This window comes from Triticum aestivum, chromosome 7D (genome assembly GCF_018294505.1).
Source record: "Triticum aestivum cultivar Chinese Spring chromosome 7D, IWGSC CS RefSeq v2.1, whole genome shotgun sequence".
In the NCBI taxonomy this organism is placed as follows: domain Eukaryota; kingdom Viridiplantae; phylum Streptophyta; class Magnoliopsida; order Poales; family Poaceae; genus Triticum; species Triticum aestivum.
In genome coordinates, this window is record NC_057814.1 from 234239014 (window position 1) to 234248634 (window position 9621).

Sequence of the window (9621 nt, forward strand, 5' to 3'; positions counted from 1 at the left end):
CCTTTGCTGGTGAAGAAGATGGTGGTGATGATGGATAGTCGCACATCGAGCGTAGGAGATCCTCCAATTTGCGAATAATGCCCTTGAGTGCGGTGATATGCCCCTTCAACAAAATATTTTCATGCGTGAGATACTTATTTTGTATGCGAGCTAACTCAATCATCTTGAAAGCTTCAATCTCCATTGGGGTAAGAAGATTGTTATGAGGTTGAAGTATGTCTTCATCTTCTGCTGCCGGAACTTGGTCCTCCTTGGCCTTCTTGATCCCATCATCCTTGTTGATCTCCCCGGGTTCTTCTCTCTTCAGCTCTATCTTCATTAGCCAAGCATCGTTGTCACCATTGTTGGAGGAGGGGGACGACATGATGCCTGGCCTTGACAACTCTGGTAGAAAACAGCTTGAAACGAAAACAGAGGATATTTGCGTGATACGAGAGTCAAAACCTTCAGGAGATTATATAATGAATTTTTACCGACCAAGAGAAGTATCGTGCAAGAAAACGGAGTCCGGAGAGCACACGAGGTGCCCATGAGGCAGGGGGCGCGCCCTCCACCCTTGTGGAAGCCTCGTGTCCTTCCCGGACTACTTCTTATTTTCCTATTCTCTTAAATATTCCAAAACGGAGAAAAATTGCCAATAGAACTGTTTTGGAGTCGGTTTACTTACCGTACCACATACCTATTCCTTTTAGGAGTTTGAAGCGTTCTGGAAAGTGTCCCTTATGTATTCCTCTAGGGTTACGGTTTCAATAACATTGGTTTCAACATTTATAGGATTACCTGAGATATAATGTTTGATTCTTTGACTGTTCACCACCTTCGGATTTCTGCCTTCGAAGTTGTTGATTTTTATGGCACCGGAACGATAGACCTCCTCGATAACGTAAGGACCTTCCCATTTAGAGAGAAGTTTTCCTGCAAAAAATCTTAAACGAGAGTTGAACAGCAACACATAATCACCTACATTAAACTCACGCTTTTGTATCCTTTTGTCATGCCATCTTTTAACTTTTTCTTCAAATAGTTTGGCATTCTCATAGGCCTGGGTTCTCCATTCATCAAGTGAGCTAATGTCAAATAACCTCTTCTCACCGGCAAGTTTGAAATCATAATTGAGCTCTTTAATAGCCCAATATGCCTTATGTTCTAGTTCAAGAGGTAAGTGACATGCTTTTCCATAAACCATTTTATACGGAGACATACCCATAGGATTTTTATACGCAGTTCTATAGGCCCATAATGCATCATCAAGTTTCTTGGACCAATTCTTTCTAGATCTATTAACAGCCTTTTGCAAAATTAATTTGAGCTCTCTATTACTCAATTCTACTTGACCACTAGACTGTGGGTGATATGGAGATGCAATTCTATGATTAACATCATACTTAGCCAGCATTTTACGAAAGGCACCATGGATAAAATGTGAACCACCATCAGTCATTAAATATCTCGGGACTCCAAACCTCGGAAAAATAACTTCTTTAAGCATCTTAATAGAGGTGTTATGATCAGCACTACTAGTTGGAATAGCTTCTACCCACTTAGTAACATAATCAACAGCAACTAAAAATGTGTATACCCATTAGAGGAAGGAAACGGTCCCATATAATCAAAGCCCCAAACATCAAATGGCTCAATAACAAGTGAATAATTCATAGGCATTTCTTGGCGTCTACTAATATTACCAATTCTTTGACATTCGCACAAGACAAGACAAACTTACGGGCATCTTTGAAGAGAGTAGGCCAATAAAAACCGGATTGCAATACCTTATGTGAAGTTCTATCTCCAGCGTGGTGTCCTCCATAAGCTTCGGAGTGACACTTGTGTAGGATTTGTTCCTGTTCATGCACAGGTATACAACGTCTAATAACACCATCTACCCCTTCTTTATAAAGGTGTGGGTCATCCCAGAAGTAATGTCTTAAATCATAGAAAAACTTTTTCTTTTGCTGTTATGTGAAACTAGGTGGTATAAATTTAGCAACAATATAATTAACATAATCAGGATACCATGGAACAGTACGAGAAGCATTTATGACATTTAATTGTTCATCAGGAAAGCTATCATCAATAGGTAGTGGGTCATCAAGTAAATTCTCTAACCTAGACAAGTTGTCTGCAACGGGGTTCTCAGGTCCCTTTCTATCAATAATATGCAAATCAAATTCTTGTAGCAAGAGAACCCATCTAATAAGTCTAGGTTTAGCATCTTTCTTTTCCATAAGATATTTAATAGCAGCATGATCAGTGTGAACAGTTACTTTAGAATCAACAATATAAGGTCTGAACTTATCACAAGCAAATACAACTGCTAAAAATTCTTTTTCAGTAGTAGCATAATTTCTCTGGGCATTGTCTAGAGTTTTACTAGCATATTGGATAACATTTAATTTCTTATCAACTCTTTGTCGTAGAAAAACACCTACAGCATAATCACTAGCATCACACATAATTTCAAAGGTTAAATTCCAATTAGGTGGTTGAACAATAGGTGCAGAAATCAATGCTTTCTTAAGTATTTCAAATGCTTCTACACAATCATCATCAAAGACAAAAGGAATATCTTTTTGTAAGAGATTAGTCAGAGGCCTGGAGATTTTAGAGAAGTCCTTAATGAACCTCCTATAAAAAACGGCATGACCAAGGAAACTTCTTATACCTTTAATGTCCTTGGGACACGGCATCTTTTCAATAGCATGCATCAACTTTTGCTTTATCAACTTCAATACCTCTTTCAGAAATTTTATGCCCCAAGACAATACCTTTGTAACCATAAAGTGGCACTTCTCCCAATTCAAGACAAGGTTAGTTTCTTCACACCTCTGCAAAACTCGATCAAGGTTGCTCAAGCAATCATCAAAAGAAGTTCCATATACGGAGAAATCATCCATGAAGACCTCAACAATCTTTTCACAAAAATCAGAGAATATAGCCATCATGCATCTTTGAAAGGTAGCAGGTGCATTGCATAAACCAAAAGGCATACGTCTATAAGCAAAGTTACTGAAAGGGCAAGTAAACGTGGTCTTTTCTTGATCCTCTTTTGACACAGGTATTTGAGAGAAACCAGAATAACCATCTAGAAAGCAAAAATGTGTATGTTTGGATAATCTTTTTAGCATTTGATCAATAAAAGGTAAAGGGTAATGATCCTTTTTAGTAGCTTTATTTAATTTGTGGAAATCAATTACCATTCTATAACCTGTAATAATTCTTTGTGGGATCAATTCATCTTTATCATTAGGAACAACAGTAATACCTCCCTTCTTAGGGACACAATGGACAGGACTTACCCACTGACTATCAGCAACGGGATAAATTATACCTACCTCAAGAAGCTTTAGTATTTCTTTTCTTACCACTTCTTTCATCTTAGGATTTAACTGTCGTTGGTGATCAACAACCGGTTTAGCGTCTCTCTCCAATTTTATTTTGTGTTTAGAGTGGGACTAATGCCCTTAAGATCTTTGAGAGTATATCCAATAGCAGCATGGTGTTTCTTCAGAGTTTTCAATACTTTGTTTTCTTCATGCTCTGAAATGTTAGCACTAATAATAACAGGATATATCTTATTTTCATCAAGATAAGCATATTTGAGAGTATCAGGTAACGGTTTAAGCTCAAACACGGGATCACCCTTGGGTGGAGGAGGATCCCCTAGGATTTCAACAGGCAAGTTGTGTTTCAAAATAGGTCCCTATTTAAAGAATACTTCATCTATTTCCCTTCTTTCATTCATAAACATATCATTTTCATGGTCTATCGGGTGGTAGGTGCGACATATGCCAACGGGTGGCTTATCATTGTGGGAGCCAATAAGACGTCGCCGGTGCCTGGAAACGGGATGAGGCGAAGACATGCACGCCGGCGAATCTTACCCAGGTTCGGGGCTCTCCATGGAGATAACACCCCTAGTCCTGCTCTACGGGGTCTCCGCATGATCACTAGATCGAAATGAGTAGCTACAAACGCTCCTTGAGCTGTCGGGCTAGAGGGAGAAGAAGGGCAAGGCTAGCTCTCCTTTTCTCTCTAAGTGGTGTGTGTAATTCTATGAGTCCAACCCTTTGCATGGGTGCCCCGGGGGGTTTATATAGGCCTACCCCCCGGGGGTACAATAGTAATCCGGCTGGGCGCGGGTCCCAGCCGTCAGTGTCTGTGTTCGCCGGCTTCTCCGCCGGCCATTCGGGCCCGCCGACTGGTGGGTCCCGCCGGCTGCCGGCTTCTTGGTCGACAGGCCGGCCCTATCGCTTGGGGGTTTTGTCGGTGGCGGGTTACTGTTGCCTCGCCCCTGATGATGAGGGCTTTGTCGGGGTAAGCATGGCTACAGCGTAGCCGCCTAGCGGGCCCTCACTGTAGCCTTACCTCGTCTTGTCTCCTTAATGTGGCACATGTTTCGAGGGAGGGAGGTAGCCGGCTCCTGGGGGCCGGCTACGCCCCCGGACGACTAGGGGAGACCGGGCCGCCTTCGAGCGTCTCTCTGGCTAAAGGGGCCCGCCGCCCGCGGGCCGTACTGGCGTCTGTCGTGGATGACGTTGAGGCCAACATGGCTACAGTGCCACGCCGGACGGGAGATGGCTGACCCGTACGGCGTCCTGTGGCCATGCCTGCTTCGGGATTCGGGGGTAGTGGGCCGTACTGCGACCACGCCCCGTCTTATCACCGTTATGTGGACACAGTCTTGGTGGGTGCGGTCTTGGCCGGCTTCTGGGAGTCGGCGCTCTTCATGGCCGGCTTGGGGAGTCGGTCCTCTTGGGGCCGGCTTCCTGGAGTCGGCCACCTCGTAGCTTTCTTGGGGAAGGTTTCCGAGACTGGGTCGCCTTCTGGGAGTCGGCCCTGGGGATAGCCGGCCGGGGGAAGGCGGCCCTATGCTTTGTATGCTTGAAGGCTTAAATGGCCTGATAATTTCTTGAAGAGCCGGGGGGTCGGTTAGGCTACCCGTGGCCATTTACTCCGACAGTAGTCCCCGAAGCTGATTGGGCTTCGAGGTTGGGTGGAAGTCGAGAAGCTCGGTCAGCGTCCTATCTTGACGAGCCGACAGCTGGGAGCCGGCTTCGGCTGGGCGCGCCGTCTTGGCGAAATTTTTTGAAGTCGGAGGACGGGAGTCTGCTGGCGCGTGCACCGGGCTGCAGGCCGGCCACTCGCCGCCTGCGAACCACGTGGCATCCCTTGGTTGAAAAGCCTGCCAGCCCACGCGCGCGACAAGACGTCGCCGCAGGTCGGGGGCCCACCACTCCTACGCTCGGGCCCAGGCGCGGATTCTCTGCGGCCCAAAGCCGCCCGCACGTCTTCCTGCGGTGGTTTCGGCACGCCTTTAGGAAGCAGTAATCGCGGGGCGTGGGGGGAGTAGGTGCAGTTAATCCCATGTCCCACCCCACGCCTCGCCTCCTCGGCTTCGCCATACGAAGCTATAAGTAGGGGGAGGGGGGAAGCGGCAGGCGCTCGCACGCCCCTCTCCTCTCCGCCATCTTCTTCCTTCTGCTCGTCCTCACAACAGCGTCTCGCCGCCGCACCGTTCCACCACTCTTTTCCCCGCCGCCGCGCTCGTTCTCGCCAGCCTTACGCCGTGATGCAGTACGGCGGGGACTGGGACGGCTCCAACGTCCATGAGGATCACGTCGAGTTCCTCCGCAAGACGCGGCGGCTGCCTGGCGCGGACAAGGTGCGGGTCCGTCTCGCGCCGGAGAAGGAGATCACGCCGGAGCCGGAGGAAGGCGAGCGGGTGGTCTTCCGCTCGCATTTCTTGCGCGGCATTGGCCTACAGGCGAGCGCCTTCTTCCGCTCCTTCCTTGAATTCTACCAACTCCAGCCGCACCACCTCACCCCGAACACGGTGGTGCTGCTGTCCGCCTTCGTCACCTTGTGCGAAGGCTACCTCGGCATCCTCCCCACCCTCGAGCTCTGGGGGAGTTCTTCCAGTCCAAGCTGGGCACGCGTATGCAGGGCGTGCCGGTTCAGAGTGGCGCCTTCATCGCGATGCGGAGGGTGACAGCCGACAACCCCTTCCCCGTCATCACGCTGATCCAGTCGGTGAAGCTCTGGCAGAAGTCATACTTCTATGTGAAGAACGTCGCCCCGCAAGGCGACTACGTCAATTTGCCGGCTTACGAAGCCGGCCCGCCGGCGGGCAGGCGGCCCCAGTGGTCCTATCGGGCCATGACGCTGATGCCGGCTGGAGCCGCGGCCGTCGCTCGACTGCGGGTGATGATCCAGTCGGAGGGCCTATCGGGGCCCGACCTGCTGGCCGCCCTCGTCACGCGTCGGGTGCTTCCGCTCCAGAGCCGCCCTCATCTGATCTGTCAGATGAGCGGCCAGCTCGATCCGAGTCGGATGTGCACCAAAGACATGCCGCACGACGAAGTGGCCCACATGGTGAACTAACTTGCGAACTGCAAGCTCTCCGCAGAGTGGCAGTTTGGCAAGGAGCCATATTGCCGAGCTCACCCGCCGCCCACGGTATGTTCTCTTTTTTCCCTTTCTCCTCTCTCAGTTTTGTCGCCGAGTTCCTTTTGGCCGACTCTGACTAGTTGGCTTGTCTCGACAGAGCCCTCTTCTTCGGCCTGCAGGCGGGCCGGACGCGGAGCGCCGATTCGTCCCCGACCGGGTGGAGCACGATCTGGAGGACCCCGACTTGGGGGCGGCCGCCATGGATGACAACACCGAGGCGGGCGGTGGCCAAGCCGGCGGCGAGGCAGGCGGCTCCAGGCTTGGAGTCAGCTTCGACGACTGGCCGGATGATGACGAGACGGAAGTCGTCCCACGCCGCCAGCCGGCGCCTGGCCACGGCGCGCGTTCCTCTGCCGCGCCGCCTGCTCGGGGCGGCGGGCAAAAGCGTCGTGCCGCGCCGGGCTTGTTCGGCAGTCGACCGAAGAAACCCAGAGGCGGGGCAGCAGCGACCAGGCGGGAGGAGGCGGCCGCGAAGGCGGCCCGCTTCCGCAAGGCGGTGAAGCAGCCGCAAACGGTGTTGGCGTAAGTATATACTCCTTCGTGTATTCTTTTTTTTCTTTTCTCTGGTAGTTCCTGAATCCTTGTCCTTTCTCAAAAAACCAGGGCTCCATTGCCGCTCGAGCGGGTTGCTGCCGCCTCCGTCGTTGGGTCGCCGGGAGGATCCGGGAGCACCACTCGCCGCGTGGACCCCCGTGCCGATCTTCAGGCGGCGACGGAGCGGAACGCGCGGGAGGCGCGGGAGGAGCGGGAGGCGCGGGAGGAACAGGAGGCGCGGGAGGCGGAGGCATTGAGGGCGGCCGCCGCCAAGGCGGCACAGGAGGAGGAGACGGCGAAGGCGCGCGCCGACGCCGCGGCCAAGGCCCAAGCGGAGGCTGCGGCTGCGGCGATGGCGGAGGGGGCCTTGCTGGTCACCCCACTGCGCGTCGCGGCGCCTGGGGCCCCAGAGCCCTCGCCAGAAGAAGCCGGCAGTGACTAGCCGGGGCTGGAGAGGGAGGACGACGTCGTCGTCCTGGAGAGGGTGGCGGCACCGGCCCCGCCGACTGGGGCAACTCAAGGCGGCCGGCCTAACCTGCCACCTGTGCAATCGGCCGGGGGCGAGCCGGCCGCGAGGACTGATCTGGTGATCCGGACGCCGTCGCGCCAGCGCGCGGGGAAGGCCGCATCAGAGCCATAGAAGGCTGCATCCGAGCCGCAGCCGGCCGCGGGCTCCAGCTCGTCGGCCCAGGACATGGAGGCCGCCAGCGCCAGCTCGGGGTGGACGCCGGGCGGAGGGACGGCCGTGATGAACGTGGCCGCGCAGGACGTCCGGACCCGGCTTCAAGCCCAGGCTACGGCGCTGAGGAAGTACAACGACGAGTTCCTTGCGACGCGGGCGGCCATCCGGGTTAGTCTTCTTGTCTTTGCTTTTTTGATCTTGGTTTCTTCCGTGGGGGCGCGTCAGCGCACCCACTGGGTGTAGTCCCCGAGTTCCGAGTCGGCTGCTGAGCAGGCGGCTTGGAACTTCTTAGCGGATCTTGTTTTGCTATTCTTGTTCTTATTTCGCTCCTCTGCCTGACTTGCAGGACTACCACAACCTCCGCGCGGCTGCCTTCAACTCCCAGGCTCGGGAGCTGACCCAGAAGACTGCTGACCTATCTGAGAGCCGGGGTAAGTGCTTCGTCTTTTATCTCACGTGGGGGCGCATCAGCATACCCACTGGGTGTAATCCCCGAGATTCGGGCCGACTGCTGAGCAGTCGGGTCGGATCTTCCTTGATGACTTCTTCTTATTGCTTCTTTTACTCTGCCATCCCTGCAGCGGCCAACGCTAGTCTAAGGGAGCAGCTGGGAGGGTCTCAGGCCGCCCTCCGAGCTAAGGAGGCCGAGTTTGCCGCCTTGGCGCAGGAGCGTGACCGCCTGGCCAAGAGGTTGGCCGACCAGGAGGAGAGCCACAAGGCGGCCCTGAAGGCGGTGCAGGACAGCGAGGCCGCCCTCCAGGCCGAGTATGAGACAGAGGCGGCTAGCTGGGCCGAAGCGAAGCAGACGCTGATCAACGGCTATGGCCAGATCGAAGATTTGGTTGACGGTAAGCCGCCTTCTTCTTCGTCCTTGCTTGCCGCTTGCCGTTTTGGCTCATTTTCTTACTTGGTGTTTTTCTCTTCTTTCTCTTTCTTTCTTGCGCAGAGTACTTCCCTGGCTACTCTACCGCCGCCAACCAGATCATCGAGGCCCGCTGCGAGGCACAGAGGCAGGCTGGCGCCGAGATCGCGCCAAACGCTCGCCGGTCGCTGGAGGAGCAGCTCTTGGCGATCCAGGCCCGCCTCCAGCCGGCTCATCGCCTGCTCCGCCGGCTTCAACGTGTCGGGGTGCAGGTGTTGGCCGCTCTCTGGCCTGGTAAAGTGATTCCCCGCACCCCCAGTCGGACTACCGATTGGCTGGAGGTGGCGGTCGGCCGCCTCGAGGCCTGGATGGCTTCGGCGGCTCGGTCCGGCACCAGGCGGGCGCTGGAGTTCGTCAAGGCCTGGTATCCCGGGCTGAGTCTGGACCAGCTGGCCACCTGGCGGCAGCAGGCCGACACGGAGCTGGAGCCAGCGTGGCCGGCTATCATCCGGCGGGCTTCAGCGATCGCCGACTACACCGACACCAGCGCCTTCGCTCCTGAGGTGGACGACAACGGTGTTGCCCAGCTGGAGGAATGGTTCGAGCTGAACCCGGCAGACGGCGAAGACTCGGCGGAGGAGATCGACTCCAGTGACGAGGGCGAAGAGGAGGAGGAGGAGGGTGAAGATGCTGGGCCAGATGGTGGAGCGGCCGGTCAGCCTCAGCTTGACCGTGCCTCCAGCAACACGGCACGCGCAGGTGCACCGCCTGCAGCCGGCGATGATCAAGCCGAGACCCGCTAGCCAGCCACTCCTCCAGCCGGTGGCGCCGTCTCCACCGACCAACCCGGCTCCCACACCGCGCCTTTAGTCTAGTCTGCTATCTTTATTTTCCTGTCTTATCACTTTTGGAACAATATTTTGTTAAGTTTGCACAATTCCACCCACTGGGGGTGTATTCGAACTATGTAGATTGCCGGCCTGTTGGGGGCTTTATATGTAAATATGATTATGCATGCGTTTGGCTTTCCCTTGTTCTTTGCTTTTCATCCTTCTGCTGTTTCCTTTGCCGCCCTCCCTTGGTTGCCGCCTCCCCA